The sequence below is a fragment of the Streptopelia decaocto genome, assembly GCF_964273445.1.
Source record: "Streptopelia decaocto genome assembly, chromosome: 11".
Lineage (NCBI taxonomy): Eukaryota > Metazoa > Chordata > Aves > Columbiformes > Columbidae > Streptopelia > Streptopelia decaocto.
The window spans coordinates 19,239,985-19,249,810 of NC_138666.1; the positions used below are offsets into that span (position 1 = coordinate 19,239,985).

General features: G+C 39.9%; 1 long non-coding RNA gene across 1 annotated transcript; it reads left to right on the top strand.

Annotated features, from left to right (window-relative positions):
* Positions 1 to 767: 767 nt before the first annotated feature.
* Positions 768 to 6,091, top strand: LOC309444745. Its single transcript, XR_014185151.1, has 3 exons — positions 768 to 907; positions 1,757 to 1,896; positions 6,010 to 6,091. It is a non-coding gene; the product is annotated as an uncharacterized lncRNA (long non-coding RNA).
* Positions 6,092 to 9,826: the final 3,735 nt, after the last annotated feature.

Below are 9,826 nucleotides of genomic sequence, written 5' to 3' on the forward strand. Positions count from 1 at the left end.
GTGCAGATAACCTTCTTCTTCAGTACATAGCGACCCAAGTGTAGAAGGGAATTTCACCAAGCAGTCAGCAGAGTTGATTGGATGGCTTTGACAGGAACTGAAGCCGAGCAATACACAGAAAACCCCAAACAACAAAGGAATAAAAACTCTTGTGTCTTGGGATTTGAAATAACACCAAGTCAAGACTTTGGATGATCTCCTTTCTTAGCAAGTTGTCATTGTATTTATTCTGTGACATTTGCTGGTTAGTTTTGAATAACACTTTCTGTTCCATAGACTGTGTTTAATTATCACCTCATTTAACCAAAATGGACATTACAAAAATCAAGCATAATCTAGCACAGTACCACTAAATACAATTGAGAGAAACGCTTGAGATTCCTGCAGTTACTAGTCAGCATTTGGGAGCTGAAGGGCAACTTTCCAAGTGTCACGGAAGGGTTTAGTTCTGCATTACTTCTTCCAGGAGACCAAGAAAAATCTGAGCGATATGTTCAGAGTTGTGCAGGAAGAGGATGGAAATGAACAGAACTGGATTCATCAGTAAGCAAATTAAATCTTCCTGGCTGATTTATGTGGGCAAGGGTCATTACATGTGGGTAATATAAAGTGGCTGAAAGAAAAATTAGGCTGCTTAAAATTAATAATATATAGCTGAAATGAATTGTTACTATTCGTCTCTACGTTTGGATTAGCAGAAGGAACACCAGTATGAGAGGCGAGGTCTCTTCAGGGAAACCTGACCTGTGTGAATATCCTGATTGTTTCTTTTCCAACCCCGCCAATGAGGAAGTGAATGCAGACCTACAGAACATAGGTACAGAAAGTAGAAACTATTGAATCTCAGTCATTGTCTTGGAGAGGCTCAAAAATACAGGAGCCATATTCATCTTTCCCTGGAAATGAAGTAAGTGATAACAAATATTTCAACCAATAGGCTCATTAAACACAACATGAAAACAGAGAGTCTTTTCTGAGCATGAATTGTCCTCTAGCTTCACAGCTGCACCATCCTGACCTGGATTAATTAATGTGGCATGACAATTTTCTGTTGGCTGTAGGAGGAAAAAAATGAAGCTCACCCAGACTCAGGAGCACTTTAATACTTCTATTTCATTGTTTTTCTTAAAAATCATATAATCTGTTTTTTAACTGTCTGGCTTGAACAGATAGGTAGCATCAACCATCAATAACGTGCCATACTAATGTTGCCTAACGCTGGTCTTCTGGCGTATATTTGAAAGCAGAAACGGTGGGGCTTTTAAATGCAACAAACACATTCTTTTTCTGCTCAAAGGAGCCAGATATCCTGTGTGGCCATGACATGATCCCCACCTCACCTTTAAGGAAATTATAGTTATCTGTCTAAAATGTGGTTGCTCGAAAAGAGTTTTAGCTGCTATTTGGTCCTTCTCTGCAACCTGCCTCAGCAGAGGAGACAAAACGGGTCCTGCCACATTGCTTAAAAACACAGAGAGCAGAAAACACCACATTATCACATTTCTTTCTTTGTTACCAATTGCTTTAAGATAAGAAATGAAAATAATTACTTGAGTTCTGCTGGTGGAAATTAAAATCTAAGAGGTAGGCATTGTTACTGTTGTTGTTGTTGTTGTTGTTATTATTATTATTATTATTATTATTATTATTATTGAAGTGGTAGGAAGTGCAGTGCTATAAAAACTCTTCTAAGCAATGTTACTCCTCCTTACAGACCATTAAAGGTTCACTTCACACTTATATCTCTTTTTTCCAGACTGGATCCCGGATCGTTAATTTTGCACTTGATGTTCCTAAAAGAAAGCTTTTCTGAAGCAAAACCTTCTCTTGATGTCTGGACGCACCCTGAAGATGTTCATCACCAGAGCTGTAAATTCAAGACAAAAAGCCATCCAGGTACCTTGAATTTATTGAGACTTGAAAGCAATAAGATGCAAAGACTTTTGTTTTCTTTTCTAGCACCATACAATGTCCAAGCTTTAGACAATATCCTTTATTCATAGCAATCTGAGAAAGCAAAGGTGCTGAAAATAATATATGGCCCAAGACACTATATGAAAGGGTGATAAACTAGATTTATGATTAAAGGGAATCAAACCTAATCCTTTCTCCGCCACCTTGCCAAACTCAGCTTACAGATCAAGTAGCTTTAAAGATACAACTTAGAGAGTAAGGGTAAGTACAATCTTTGGGTTCTACAGGTAACATACCCCTAACGAAGAGATAATTTGGTTTTTTTATATTCTACCTACCTCTATAAACTTATTTTTATTCTTCTCTTTCTCCCTTGATTTTCCCATTTTCTCTCTAATTTCCTCCTTTCCTTTCCTTTCCTTTCCTTTCCTTTCCTTTCCTTTCCTTTCCTTTCCTTTCCTTTCCTTTCCTTTCCTTTCCTTTCCTTTCCTTTCCTTTCCTTTCCTTTCCTGTCCTGTCCTGTCCTGTCCTGTCCTGTCCTGTCCTGTCCTGTCCTGTCCTGTCCTTTCCAAGAGATTTTTCTCCCTTGGTGCTTCACCAAGATCCTTATTAAATCCAGAGATCTTAAAATCAGATTTAAAGGATTTTGACAAGAATGAGATACTAAAAATTTTCTAAACTGTCTATAGGCATTTATCTACATCTTTCAAAATGAAACATCTTTTAACTGTGACCCTAATCACTTTCTGAGGAGAGTAGACCATGACATTCCAGTACTGGGTGTATTACATGACACTTCTAAAACCCATTTTGCCAACATTTTTATGTGTCTCCTTGACCTGTCTACAAGAAATTAGTATTCAGACAGCTTTGAGAGGATGATTTAAAATCTGATCTTCAACAAGTCACTATTTTTCTAAAAAATTGCAAATGTCTCTAACATTTCATGCTCTGAAACTCTTTTTTAAACGATGCTCATAACTAGGTTTTTATGGTGAATCTTTATGATTCAGAGAAATCTAATCTCAGAGTGATTTGTGCCCCCCCACCTTAGCTATGGTTATAGCTTTATAGTAATCTTAGGATGTGCACTAGTTGTCTTTTATATTCAAGGCCCATTAAAAGATTTATGTCTGAAGCCAAATGGGTAAATGCACTGCAGGTTGCACAGTTTCCTAGTGCATCATGAGGCCAATTGTCTAATGTATGTGGCTGGAGCGAGAGGTTTTCCAGGCAGGAGTTCCACCAGCGCCAGGGAAGACTTCAGAGCAGCCACAAAAACATCTGAAGGTTTCCTTCATAGCCCACAGCAACTGCAGCCATCACCGTTGTAAACACTTGTCTCCGTGGAGGAACCTGTTGGGGTAAGCACAGCAGAGAGGCACTTGGCATCGCTCTTCATGTGTGTTAAACACATTTCTACCAACGTGAGAGGAGACTTCACACAACCCAACAAAAGACACAGTGTGGAAATAAGCTCTGGCTGTTTGTTTTCTGTTGTGAGGAGCACAGCTGTACTGGCTGATGCTAATGAACCTGCCAGCTGTGATCTCTGAGCAAAGGAACCAGCATGGTGCACAAGCTCCCTTCATCTGCTGGCTCTGGGACGCTGCTGCCTTTGGGTCATGACTGAACTTGTTGCACTCCTGATTTACTATCGAGCCATGCACAGTAGTAGTGTATGTAAGGAGGATTGCACCTTTACCTCTAGTTTGAACTGGACATGAACAGGATATTTTTCATGGTCAGAATGCAAGGGCTGTTTAACTTTGGGGGGATTTATTCCTTAATGTTAGCAAAAGCAACCCAGACTGGAAGGTGGGCTGCTGGGGAATGCAAGAAAATCCTTCTGAGTTCAGAAAACTTAGAGGTCATTGCTTGCACCTGCCTGTCCCTGTGTTCTTCCACTCCTGCGCCAAAATGGAGCCACGGACAGTCATCCCTCCATACTCATTAGGTCTGTTCCCTGTGTGACTTTTTCCTTTTATATGGCAAAAAATCCTTTAGTCCTGTAGAATAAACAGAGTGGTCGGGAAGTAGTTTGGATTATTTTTTTTTCTCTCTTACATTAACAATAGAGTTTTAACTAATACACCACTTCAAAAGAGCAGTAATGAAATGCACAAGTCAAGGAGAACACAGCTGTGACTTTCAGAGTTTGCAGGGCTGTCAGCGAGAGAAGCCGCATCTTTACCTGTAAAGTGGGAAAATTTATTCTGTAAGACTTTGAGAGAAAATAAATTTGGAACTTCACAATGCTATTTATTCAGAGTCACTTTTCAGCATATAACTACTTCTTAAAGTTCTCGTAATAGTCAGTAAGAATCTCATAAGCATCTCAATGCACCTTACATTCTTACCTCTGTCAAGAGCCAGCAACCAAGTTTATAACAAGACCTATCTTCTTTTATTTTGCTGGAGAGACTCTTTTAATCAGTTCACAGCTGCCTGGTATGGGTCTAATTTTATGCAGGAAGAAGATGAGCATATCCTTACTGACTTAGCAAGTTCAGAGGTATTTTGCTTTGAAATTTACAAACAGATAGGATCCATGACTGGAATTACAAATGTAGATAAGCATAACGCATTTAGAATTGTATTGCTTTTCTTCTAAATTGTTTCTCTGCAGCTTGTCATTGCTTGTGTAACATATCAGCAGACTCAGGACAGGCTCAGGAACACAAATGTCATTGGGCCACAGAGCAGGATGCAAACTCTGCTTTCATATATGCAAATACATATTTTAAGATTGCTCACATTTTAAAAGAAAGCTGTACATGAGATATATGGGAGAATAACAAGGAACTAGAAAAGTTCAGCTTTAAATGTATCCTACCAGTATGTCTGGAAAATCTCTACTGTATTCTGTAGAGTTTAAATCTGTACTGAGAAAATAATATGCCCCTGGAAATAGCACAGGACTACATTGTGTAGGTCTAGGCAGGAGCATGCTGAGCTGGAAGAAGAATTGGGCCTGTGTGGTTTCAGACCGTAGTTTCTGCCTTGAGCCCCATAAAGCAGAACGACAGCTAAAAGCCTGTATTAAGCATCATTCTTTAGCTTAGAAGCTAATGTCTTAAGGGTTTTGGTGGTATTACATATACCTCCAAGCAGGTACTTACCATCTAATGCATTTTAATGGAAGCAATTTGATTCAAGACTTTAAATGTTAAGTGGTAGCTCATATTGGGTTTTGAAGGTCCAAGTAGCTTAAGCCTTACTAGTTTTGGTACCTAGGGTCAAGCTCCTCTTCGTGTTCTCAGAATCATACCTGTCCTTTGTGCCTGTAAGGTGTGAGCACAAGTGTGACCTGGCCTTCACATGCTGGGCTTCTTCTAACTAGAGAGCAAGAGGGTTCAATGTGGAGGGCTGCACCTCTTAGGGTTTGGGTTCACACCCTCTGAGGTACATGGCCTTCAGCTGGCACAAGAGGCAAGAGGTAATAGGTGCTTATCTTTATTTAGGGTCTAGATCTCAGGTGCTGGAACCAATTAGCTCCTTAAATCACTGCTGAATGGAAGGTGCAGAATGAAAAAACTTTTTACCTTCAGCATAGTCCTTTCCAAATTAGGATGAGATGTTTGCTAAGGATAGAAAATAGCTTGACCATGCTGTAGTTGCACTATACCTGTTCCATAGCTACGCAGAGCACTCACAGTGCTGGCATCTCTCCCAGACTCTGTTTCAACCAGTTTAGTAGTAAAAGATTCTTCTTTTGCAGTAGCTACAAATATCAGAATTCCCACTGTGAGGAAACATTTAAATATTCAGAAATTACCTTTCAAAGCATTAGTTGAAAACCACTATAAAATATTCTGCTCTTGTCTTTGTCTTTTATCTTGTGAAGAAAAGCAAAACCATAAAACATGAAGAAACAAAATCTGTCTTTGACCTTGCTCTTGCTTGGATTGAGCACACACATATATGGAACTAGGGTACTGTTAGTCAGCAACTGAACGCGTTTGCAAGTTTAATGATGCAGTGGCCAGCCTATTCAATTACAATAATAGAGCTTAATCCCACTAATATCAAGCTCTTAGAGACCTGAAAGTCATATTCTGCTGATACTTGCGACTTTTCTTCTACCTGTTACAGAGCACTTGGGCATCCGCTACCTTTGGCAAATTCAAGTTGACGTTGTCTCAGAGAGGCAAGAGAAGAGCACAGCTGCGTGCCCTGATTGGCATTCCAGAGAACCTGAACTGGGCCAGCTGTGGAAAATCGAGGCGCTTCCTTGGTTCAGTGCAAAAAGAATCTGGTAAGTGCTCTTCTTGTTGACTGTTTTTAGGGCAGAAGGGAGGTCTTTAGGGAAAGCCCTTAGGTGAAAACACTATTACAGAAAGTTTTTCAGAGTTTTTGAGTTCTGTGTTTTAGTTCTTGATGACTTTCTTTTTAATGGTCAGGCTGAAGAGCTGTCCCTTTGTTCTTAAGCTCTGTGTTTAGCATACAGGAAATTACTTGTCTTTCTAAGAGGCTATAACTGTAGGCTTTGAAACTGTAGTTGGCTTGATATGTTCTTAGCTTGCTGACTTTGCTTTATCCTCTTAACAGAATAAATGATCTCATGTAATAGCAAACCTGACAGATCTTCATAATTGATCACTATTCCTCGCAGACAAAGCGCACAGGATGCAAGCGGAATGAAGCAATGTAAGTATTGTGCAATTTAAGTATTGATTCTTTTAATAGCAGTGCTGCTTTCCTCTGTAAGTGCTCACCTCAGCAACAAGAAATTATGGAGGGAAAAATAGAAGTGGGAAGTAAAATTAGACTTAAATGAAAAAAAATATGTATCTGATAATTCACTGAAAGCCTGCCAAGGAGTCTCATTGCCTAAGGGTTCAGCTTTACAGAAGGTCCTTAACTATGCTGATAGATTCCTTTTGGACTAGTGAAAGCTAAAACAAGTATAAGTGGGGGAGGAGTGATAAATCAGCCCTGCTTGTACTAGACACAATTTAGTAGTGTTCAAAACCCCTTTATATCATTAGAATGATTTAGAGATGGGTGATTGGCATGGGCTAAGAGGTGCTGTGGGTAACGGGTAGTGTGGTGTGGGGAGGGTCGCTCACACCTCGTACAGCAAAATTATAATCTAGCAAATTGTACTTTCAAAGCCTGATATCCTTGATTAACAAGAAATGGCAATACTTATTAAAGCGTAGTCCAATCATTGTTATACCCTGACACTGGAAGAGACAGGTGTCAGGTTCTGTTACTGCTGAAGTTTTCGCAGCATCCCAATGATCTCTTTGGAGGTGTGTGAGAAGGCACATTGGCACAGACGGTGTGCACACCTATTCCCAAACCTGCGAAACCACTGCAGGAGCCCTTTAACCTGATCCTTCATCTTCTCTTATACACCACCGTTGTCTTGCAATCTGCTCCCACTGAGCATGCTGCAGTTGTCTAATGAATTTCACATTCAGATGGTTGACTCACATTGCACTCCACAGGGTCATATAAATGTTCTGAAACTGACAGTTGTGATTACAAGTTAGTTGGGTAAGAAGAGGACCCCTGGGCGCAAATCTCTGATGTACCTGAAAATCTTTTTGGCAGCAGTGACTAAATCTATCCCAAGCCTACAAGGTCAATTTGCAGCTCGGTTGCCATCTGTATTTATCTGCATCACACATTGAAATTTTACTCTGACAGTGATTGGATCTCTAGGAAATACCTCAAGTAGATTGTTTCCATGGGTAGCCTGTAATCCTCATTCTCTTGAAACAAGCTTCCAGGATATGTCATTCTCCTGATTATTCCATCTTATGTGAAGTTTTGGGGTTTGTTTTTCAAAAATTACAAATCTCGGTGGCGTGTAACTTGGTACAACTTGGTCAGCAAGTGTGGGCATTGTTCTGCTAAACAGTGGAGGGAAGGGGTTGGCTGCTAGAAGGGACAAAGAATACAGTGCAAGATCATTAAGTAACTTAAATTTCTCATGTTAGTTGTGAATCATGTTGTGAGGGCACTTACAAATAGAAAAACATGGAAAACGAGGAAAATCCAGCTACACATACAGTCTCCTTTCTTCTAGGGATCTTCAGTTTCTGATAATTTGTCATTAGGAGTTTCTGCTGAGAACTAATATATTTAATGAGAGTAACAGTGAGACAAAACACTAGATAACTACAGTTATGAAAGCAATCATTCCTACGTGTATCGTGTGGATTTTAGAAGCAAGTGGAGGGCAGAGAAAATCAGACTCTTGAAACTGGTTTTAAAGCATTGGGCAAGTTTTAAAGTATTTAGCATGAGTTGTTTGAGTTTTCAGATGAGTCTCTTGAGAGAACCACTTGTCTTGGTCCATGATCAAGGCTGTATGTGGCCTTCTGTGGTACAGGGGCATGCCTGAAATGGAAGAAGGTTTTCATTAGGATGTTTTAATTCACAAAATGAAATGGTTGATCCTTTTCAGCTCTCAGCACAAGCCACTTCTGAACTGTTAAATATCGGAAAATCTGAGACAGTCGTTCCTTTGAAGTATCTGTTTGATATTGAGACAATGCAGGTGGGCAGCTGGTACTTTTGTCTGGTGTTTTGGGGGTATTTTGGGGGGAGGAGGGTTTGTTTCTTTGTTTTTTCAAGAACAAAAGGATGTAAAACAAGGGGGCTGCTCAATGGCTAGGAAAAAAACCTCTTCTTTTTTTTTTTTGGTGGTAGACTGTAAAATGAGCACTGCATGGGAAGGAAAATAACTTTCTCTAGCTCTGTCTTATACATGTTCCTTAAGTTGTGAAGTATCTGTGTAGCATGAGGGTTCAAGAACTTCAGCATTCAAATGCTGTCACTGCAACTAACTGCACCAGGGGCCTAGTAGAACGTGTGCTGAAGGAAAGAGTCCTGTTGACTTCAGCTAGAATGGATGTTGGATCAGGTTCAACACAACACAGAAATGCAAGCTCTGCAGCTCTCGCTCTCAGAGGAGCTCTCTATGGTGTCAGCTGAAGTAAACTCTCCATTAGCTAAGTTCATATTGTCATCTGCAATACTGAACACAGACAATTCTTCAAAATAAGCCATGTACTAGGAGGTAGGGATAGGCACTAGATGTAGGTGAGTATAATACATATCTTCAGAAACACCATCTCTGTGTGTATGTGCTATGATGCGCATTATGCAAAGTTGCTGCTCAGCAGAATTAGTCTTTATTATTATTTAATTTTTGATATTTAATCAAAAGACTGTATTTTATAGCTAGTCAACAGGAAGTGTTCCATAAGATAGGGAACTAACATGCAGGGAGATGGATGTGAAAGGTTTTTTCTGTACCTGTGCATTGATGTTCTTCATGACCCAAGGCAAAGTTGCTGTAGCGTCCTCCATCATTATTCAATTGCTAAAATAGCAATAAGGCTTAACTAGGGGCCACAAAATGCTACCAGTGTTCTAGTGTGATTGTGTCATCTTGCTCTTCACAACCTGGAATCTTAGTCCTGTGAAATTTCGCTTTTTATTTACAGCTCTCTAAGTACATTTCTAGGGCTGGATAAAACAGTCTTTGTCAGAGTTACAAGCAATAAAACATTACTATATAGCTGGCATCTCTGAAGCTAGAATACAACCCAATCAAACTGACAGAACCGATAAAATTCAGTGCTGCAACTCTCGCAAAGTGTTTGCAGCACTCTGAAGTGCTTGACTACAGAGTGGTCTTGAAATCAGTATGGTTTTGCCATAAAAGCAGCCAGCATCAGTGCCAGAGAACAGTGTCCTTCATGGCACTGAGTTAGATCTTCAGGCCAACCCCATTCTCATCAGGAACTGGTCACCAGGGACAGCTCCAAAGTACTTTGCTGCTTTCATGCAAGAAATCTAAATTAGTGGAAGATTCAGGTGGAGTTGTATGTTTTCTTTTGCTACCAGAAAAACCTCTGTCCTTCACATCAATAAAACCAATTGATTGTAA